Source organism: Indicator indicator, unplaced genomic scaffold (assembly GCF_027791375.1).
Source record: "Indicator indicator isolate 239-I01 unplaced genomic scaffold, UM_Iind_1.1 iindUn_scaffold_273, whole genome shotgun sequence".
In the NCBI taxonomy this organism is placed as follows: Eukaryota; Metazoa; Chordata; class Aves; order Piciformes; family Indicatoridae; genus Indicator; species Indicator indicator.
Genome location: NW_026539328.1, coordinates 1 through 7524, shown reverse-complemented (window position 1 = coordinate 7524; position 7524 = coordinate 1).

Genomic DNA, 7524 nt, shown 5'->3' with positions numbered 1-7524 from the left:
TTTCTGCCATGGGTTTGTTGTGGTTGTTGTTTTTGTTGTTTTCTTTTTTAATTTTCATGTGAGCTTGCATCACTGAACAAGTTGTGTCCTCCCTAGAAACTTGTCTTCCATTCTTGTTCGAATCTGAGGAGACCACAATGTGTGGCAAAGCACCCTACCCAGTATTTTTCAGTACTTGTGTATTTGATAAATGTTCAGTGCAGGAAACTGTAATTTGCTATATATAAATATATATATATATACACACATATTTATGTACATATTTTTTTGTTTGTTTTCCTCTAGTTATAAAAATGTTACCCTGTGGTAAATAATTTTTTGGAAATTTTTTTATGTGTCACTCTCTTTTCATAGCCACACACTTAATATTGTTTTGAAGAAAAAGAAATTGAATTCGTGGGTTTATAAAAGTTTCAGCAGTGTTTGAAATATACCTGTAGCAAGCGCTGTTACCTGTGTAAAAAACACATTCAGATGTTTACTATTCATATTACAATAAATTGCAAGATGTTTTCCTCAAGAATTTTCAATATGGGCCTCAAAGTTCTGTATTACCAGTGTGCCCACCAAATTTGGGTATGTTGTAGGTTAAGAGAAATCAAGAGTTAATTGGTATAACTGTAAAAAAAAGCCCTCCAGAGGCTAGAGAGTCCCAGGGAGACGGGCAGTTCATCCCAGGATATTGTAATCTGTTATTCTATTCCGTTTTCCTGTATCTCTCTATTTAAGGGAGTGTACAGCAAATTCTCTCTCTTCTCCATCTCAGGACACATGTGCTATTATATCATGGTTTGTGGGGGAGAGGCTTTCTCCTGGCCTTGGCTGGCAGTGAATTTCCAGCTATGCCACTGAGCCTCTTGAAGCCTGCAGTACACCTGGCTCTGGGAGGCGAGGAGAGTTTGGCTGCTCTTGAGCCTGCTGAGGCTGAGTGGGGTGGAGGTTTCTGGAAGGCTCTGGAAGGCTTTGTCCTGATAGGCGCAGGTGAAGAGCTGAGCCTAACTTATGAATGTATTCCTTTCACCTGAATACCTTTTGTATATATTCGTAAACAGATTTTCCATTTAAACTTCCAATCCAGTGTGGAGCATTTTTATTTTACTCCCTGGGAAGGGGTAAAACATCTTTTCTGTCCTTTTGCCCTGGCCAGCTCATGGCTCAAAACTAGGACAAGGTGGCTCGATCGGTTGGTGTGTCTTAGCTTGTCTATGCATATGCTAGTATTCAACATCATATGCAATTAAGCTATTCAAAGGAGAAGACGTTACTGACAATCTCAAGTGTCTCATGCTATGCAGCTGTGCAAGACAGGGAAGAAAAAAAAAGAAAAAGAAAAAAGGGGAGAAAGGTTAAGTTCTGTGTTACACGGATGCTTAATTAACACTCGGTACCCTCCAGACTGTGAGTTCAGCTGTGCTATGGAGCGCCTACTACATATGGTCTCTGTACACACTAGGAAAAAACAGTCAGAGAAGTCACATTAACCCCATAGCAGAAGGAATGAGTGGGAAGGTGCAACTGCTGGTTTTAACACATACAAATCCAGGCTCATGTGATTGGAGTTTCCATTTTCCAACTTATAAATCTGTTGTGCGCACCTGTGAACTCAGAAAGCCATAAAGCACACAAAAGTTGTCTCTGCTCCCTCTACAGCTTTGCTCAAAATTCTCTGTGTATATAGATGTGTGTATACTTATGGGCTAACCAGAAAAGCATAGGAAATATATATTCCATGCCTACTGATGCCTTTGTGAGCTATTTTCTATGATCACTTGAGTATTGTATCCTTAATATACTGGGGCACACTTCCTCGTGAATATGAAATCTCAGTTTGCGTTCTTTGAAGAAAAAAGTGCCAATAATTTTTTGCCCTATACAAATAATGCTGCATTATTGCTGAAGAGACCTTTGACATTGAATAGTAGTAAGACATTCACACACCTCTCTTCCTGCTACCAGGAGTTACATTGATGCAAGAAATGACCTTTAACTGCATCCTTACTTCAGAGCAAAAGGACATACAGTGACTGCAGCTGCATGTAGAGACTTAGAAATTCATTACATAACTCACTGCTTTTCCATGGCACAAAACTGTTGGTGTCCAAAATGGAGGTAGAGAGTCTATAAAATATTCATTTTTCAAGTTAAAATATGCTGGCCACAATAGCATGCAGCTGTAAGGGTAGTATTGCATACTTACTTTTTAGCACTGCTTGGGAATGGTGAAGGTTGACGTTTCTTGTTTGCTTTGTAATGGGGACCCTAGGCCTTCTCAGGATTTTTGTTACAAAACCACCCATGGATGTATAATAAATAAGTTTTTTTCAAAGACTGTAAGCCAGTTTTGATTCTTAGGCTAGCAGGTGAAGGAATGTTTTTGAAAAGCAAGCAGAGTCAAACAGCTAGCTCTAACACGAGAGCCACTAAAACTCCATTCCATTTTAAGACAGTAATTTGTGTACCCATATATCTGCAGATAAGCAAGATGGCAGCCCCTTCGTATAACAATCCTTTTGCATGCCCTGTTTAGTATCTAATCACGGAGCTGTGCAGACATCACTGGCTAGAGACCGGCTGGCATTAAAAGCAGAGTTATCTGTGCGATACCGAATGCCTCATTCTATGGAGCATGGGATTAGCTGGGATACACAGTACAGCAGCTAAGTATAGTCACTGTTAGGAGCATGCACCAGATGGTACTGCTCTGTATAAATACTTACTATCATTGCAGCTGTAGGTTTTCCTGCTGTTACATATTTGTCTGGTGTATAATCATAGCCCAAAATATACTAGGCTATGTACCGCTCCAGCACCGATGAGCTCATGTGAGAACCATGCTCCCAGACCCAGCCAACATTTGCAACCTACCCACTAAGGAGGGAGGCATTGCAGACCCAGATGCTTGTTCAACACCTCTGACACAAACATTGTTCCTGACTTTCTCTTTCCCTTGTGGTTAGGAATCCTTGATTCCTTGTAGCGTCTCCTTAGCTCTGTCTTGGTGGCTCTTCAGATATAAATCTCCTTTGCATAGAGTTTGTTTTAATTAAACTATTAAAATTCTGCCAAGTGAATGAGAGGAGTTAAAGAAAAGAAATGGTATGTCAAGAGAAAAAAGGATGCAATGAAAATGTATTAGAAATTTTATCATTCATAGAGGTCTGTCATTAAATGAACAGGACAGGAATGCCAGAAGTGCTATAGCAATAAAAATCAGGAATAATAACTAAATATTTCTGCTTTGGACTTGGGAAGAGGTAAAACAAGGGACACTCAGAGAGGGCAAAGTCCTCTCTAGTCCATAAATAATCAAAGATTATGTTAAACAACGTCTATCTGAGAGAAGGGCAAAAGGCCTAGATAAACCACAAACCAGCTGGCTCTGGTGTTAATTTTCAGTAAACCCTTACATGCTTGGCTAGATCTCAATGGCTGACATAACAGTAATCAGAGCTAGTCAGCAATTACTCACCGAGAGGTCTACTTGGTGTCATAGGTGGAAAATTTCCATTCATTTGGCTTTAAAATTCGATGGAAGATTTACTGAAAGTGTGGTATTGCAACAAAATTCTGCCAGATCCCAGGCAGACCCATGTGGAAACCTGCCTGCTTTTTCATTAAACTGACTGCTTCCAGAGGTTACAGTTGGAAGTCCTGGCCTCCAACTCCCCTGGCAGTTGTGTTTCCCAGGAATATGAACCTACTGTAGGTCCAGCCCACTAACACCCAGCCCAGGCAGCCAAGGTGCTTTGGCTTAGGGTCCAGGGTGAGGTCTAGGATGCAGAGTTTCCTCTGATGGAATTTGGCCTCAGTGCTGCAGTGGCAATTCTGTCAGTATTTCTGTGTTGTACTGTACTGTCCAGTAGCATCCTGAAAACAAACAAGCAAACTAAAAAATAAAAACAAAACCAAACAATGACAAAACAAAACCTTGCAAATGTTTTTAGTTAATTAAATCATCACTTACTGCAAACGAGCTTGTGCTGAACTCAGGTGATGAAGACTCCTTTCATAAAGCATGAGAGATACCAAGCTAGAAGGGATATCATGTAACTTCTTATTCCACATCTGGGTTAGATAACAGTCTTAGGTTAGAGTTTGAAGACAACATTGGCTCCAGGTTCTCATTTCAGACATTTAGTAAAGTCCAAGGGGGGAAAAAAGGTGGGGGAAAAAAAAGGCAAAAAAAAAAAATGGCGTGTGTTACCTGGTCTCATAACCACCAAGTCCTGCAAAGAGCTGCTGTTTCCAGATATGCAGGAGACACTGCTCATACTTCAGTACACTCTGGATGCTGAGATGCTGGGGAGCATTTGCAGTGCTGCAGAGCTTCTGCCTTCATCAGCAAAGTGTAACACTGAAAGAGGTTATGTCATGTGGAGCCTAAGTCCCGCTGCCCACCTGGTGAGACAAGTTCTAAACCCAATGCTTTGGAAATCAGTACACTGTCCTAATTTTGCTATGTGAAATTAAATTGAGACCTTGTTCTGTTACTAACAATGAAACAGAAGTTGTTTAACACCCAGCAGAAGCAAAACTAAACATAAAAGGATGCTGGCTCTCCAGGACACGTTGAAGTGGATGTTTCCACAAGCTCAAATGGAAAGTGATCTCAGCATTCATTCATCTTTATATGCAACGTGTGCCTCTCCTGGCATATTTATCTTAAGGCTTGGGAAAATTACCCTGTCCTCAGTAAAAAACTGTCTACACATAAATTATTGCCTAGCTGTTTATTCCCAAAAGGAGAGTCTATACCTCTTCTCTGGGGGAAGCTGATTGATGGCAGGAAGTGAAGGCAGAAAGTGATGGCTCAATGTCAGCCTCCTTTTCCCTCTATGACCAAGGTGAAACTTTTGTCTTTTACACCACAGAATATCCAACCCTTCCCACCCTTTCTTGCTTAGCTGCTTAGGCTAAGCTTTAACACAAGGCTTAGCTTTTACACAAGCAGCTCAAGCAATTGACTCAGTCTTCAGTCTGCCATGGTCAAACTACCACAACAAACAACTTCATGTACATGAGTTCGTACAAGTGCTCACAAGAGGATTGACACTTCTCCTATAACTTGGTCCATCCTGAGCAAACTTAGAGGGCTTAGATAAAAAAGTTTCTGAACTTCCTCAGGAAGAAGCAGCTGCTGAGACAGACATCTTTTCACATAGGCTACCTTATTTTCCATTTCCTACAGATCATTTGCTGGTCTCCCCTTGGCTTGCAACAACCTCTCCTCACCATTCAGAGGCACTTCAGCCTAATACATCACTAGTGGACACAAATAGATGTCCTACTTATGTCCTCAGAGCCCTATTGCAAGGGTCAGGAGCACCTGTTTCTTTCCTTCAGCTACAAAGTGATATAAGTTATGTATATCTGGAACCTGCAAACATGTCCCTGAAGACATTCGAGATCAGAGTCGATGTGGCCCTGGGCAGCCTGATCTAGTTGGAAGTATCCCAGCTCACTGCAGGCAACTGGACAAGATGACCTTTGAGGGTCCCATCCAGTTCAATCCAATCTGTGAATCTGTGAACTGATATTAATTTTCTTATGGAGTCTGGGCTTATACCTTTTGCTCTTAATAATGGTTTTGCCCTCTACAATTTGTTTTATGAACCTTCTGCAAAATGCCATTCTGACATTTTTTTAATCCAGCCTCAAACAAACATTTGAATTACCCCCTGCTTTTACACCCATGAGTAACTGGACAGATACAGGCTCAACAGAAAATTGTGTTCCCTGTTATTTTCTCCAGGAAATCTTATGTCAAACCCTAGGCTGTTGAAGGGAATGTGGCTCATTATGTTGCTCATTAAGAGCCTTCAAGACACTGAATACTGTTACTAACCTTGCCCATAATACAGCTAAAGCAACAGTAGGTAATTAAAGCAACTGAGCTCCTAGAAGCTGTTGGGAAATCAAAGACGAGATTAGTCACAAAGTAAGTTTCCCTAAAACCATCTCCAGTGCCCAAGATTTCATAGTAGTATGTGAAATACATCAATTTGCATTCCATCTAACAGCATTCATGGTGGAGGGAGTCAGGCAACCCAGTCAGGGCTGACTCATTTTCTTATATGCACTCATACAAACTACTAGAGCCATGAACAGACATTTTAGTTAAATGGAAATATTTTACCTGACTTCAGGTACAAAAGAAAGACAAAGGCAAGCTCAATATTTCTGTTTTTTTAAAAAAAAATGAAGGTTTTACTAGAATCCTCTGGATTGGACCTGACTTGTTTCCTTCCCATAGATACTGCCACCAACAGCAAAGGGATCTCATTCTTCACCTCAGAAGCTGGGAGCATGCTGTTAATACCAATTCAATCTGTACTCCAGCAGCTTTGAAGCACAATACCTACCATAAGGGCATGGTTACTTACTTAGTATAGGTGAAGTTCTTCTAACACTGGAGTCAACTAAGTGCAAAAGTCCTTAGCCAGCATCTTCCAAGTTCAGTGCCGAACCAGAGAAAGACCTCACAGTTGTGTGCATGTGTGAATTAAAAAAAAAAAAATAGAATGCTTAGTACAGTCTGACAGAATATTTTGATTGGTTATCATGGTAAACAAAAAAAAAAGTAAGCTGTAAGAATAAGAATAAAAGTATAAGAATAAGAAAATAAGAATAAGAAAGAATAAGAAGAATAAGAATAAAAGTCTTCTACAGTCAAACTAGGTTGTTTCCAGGCCAAAGGAGATTTTCTTCAGCTTCACTTTCAGTTTTTCCTTTAACCATATGCCCCATAACCAGTGACTAAAATTAGCTAAACTGTGTATGGGTACTGGCAATAAAATGTGAATATCAGGAGAAGGGAGTCTGCAGGGCATGCTGAGCATTGCCTTCTGGCACCATGGAGCCAGACACAGCATTTTCTCTTATTTAACCAGCTGCCAGTAAGACAGGCAACTCTTTTGCCCTACTGGACACAGAGAATGCTTACATGAGCAAGCATTTGAAACCAGTAGCAGGTCACCCCAAATGCCCAAGACCAGCCTGCCTGTCACAGAAGGCTGTGCCACATGTTCCAGCCTCAGTGGCAGCTCCCAGGAATAGTTTTTTTCCCTCTGGCAGCTCCAACCATAAATTGCTTGTTGTAGTCTTGATTCCCCTCACGAAAGCTAAAAATAGTTTTCCCGAAAAACAGCAAAGAACAGTGAAATGAAGAGAACTTCAGACTTTTTAAACATTATTACTGAGTGACTGAAGAGGAGAGCAGACACAGGCACTTTTACCCTTTGCAATACAGCATTCTGCACATGGGAAGACAACCTGTGGTGTTTGTGCTCCCAGTTTCCACATTCTGAGCACTAGAAATTACTCCATCACCTTCTTTGATTCTTATATTGTGTCTATCTTTATCTTTTTATAATTGCTAGTGTTCACACTGGAGGTCTGTGCTAGTTACTACAGCTATCTAAATATTACATTTTAGCATCTATTGTTGAAATCACCAAGGATTTAAAAATTACTGGTTGTATCCATCCCCTTAAGGAATAATGAAAATTGAAAAAAAAAACACCT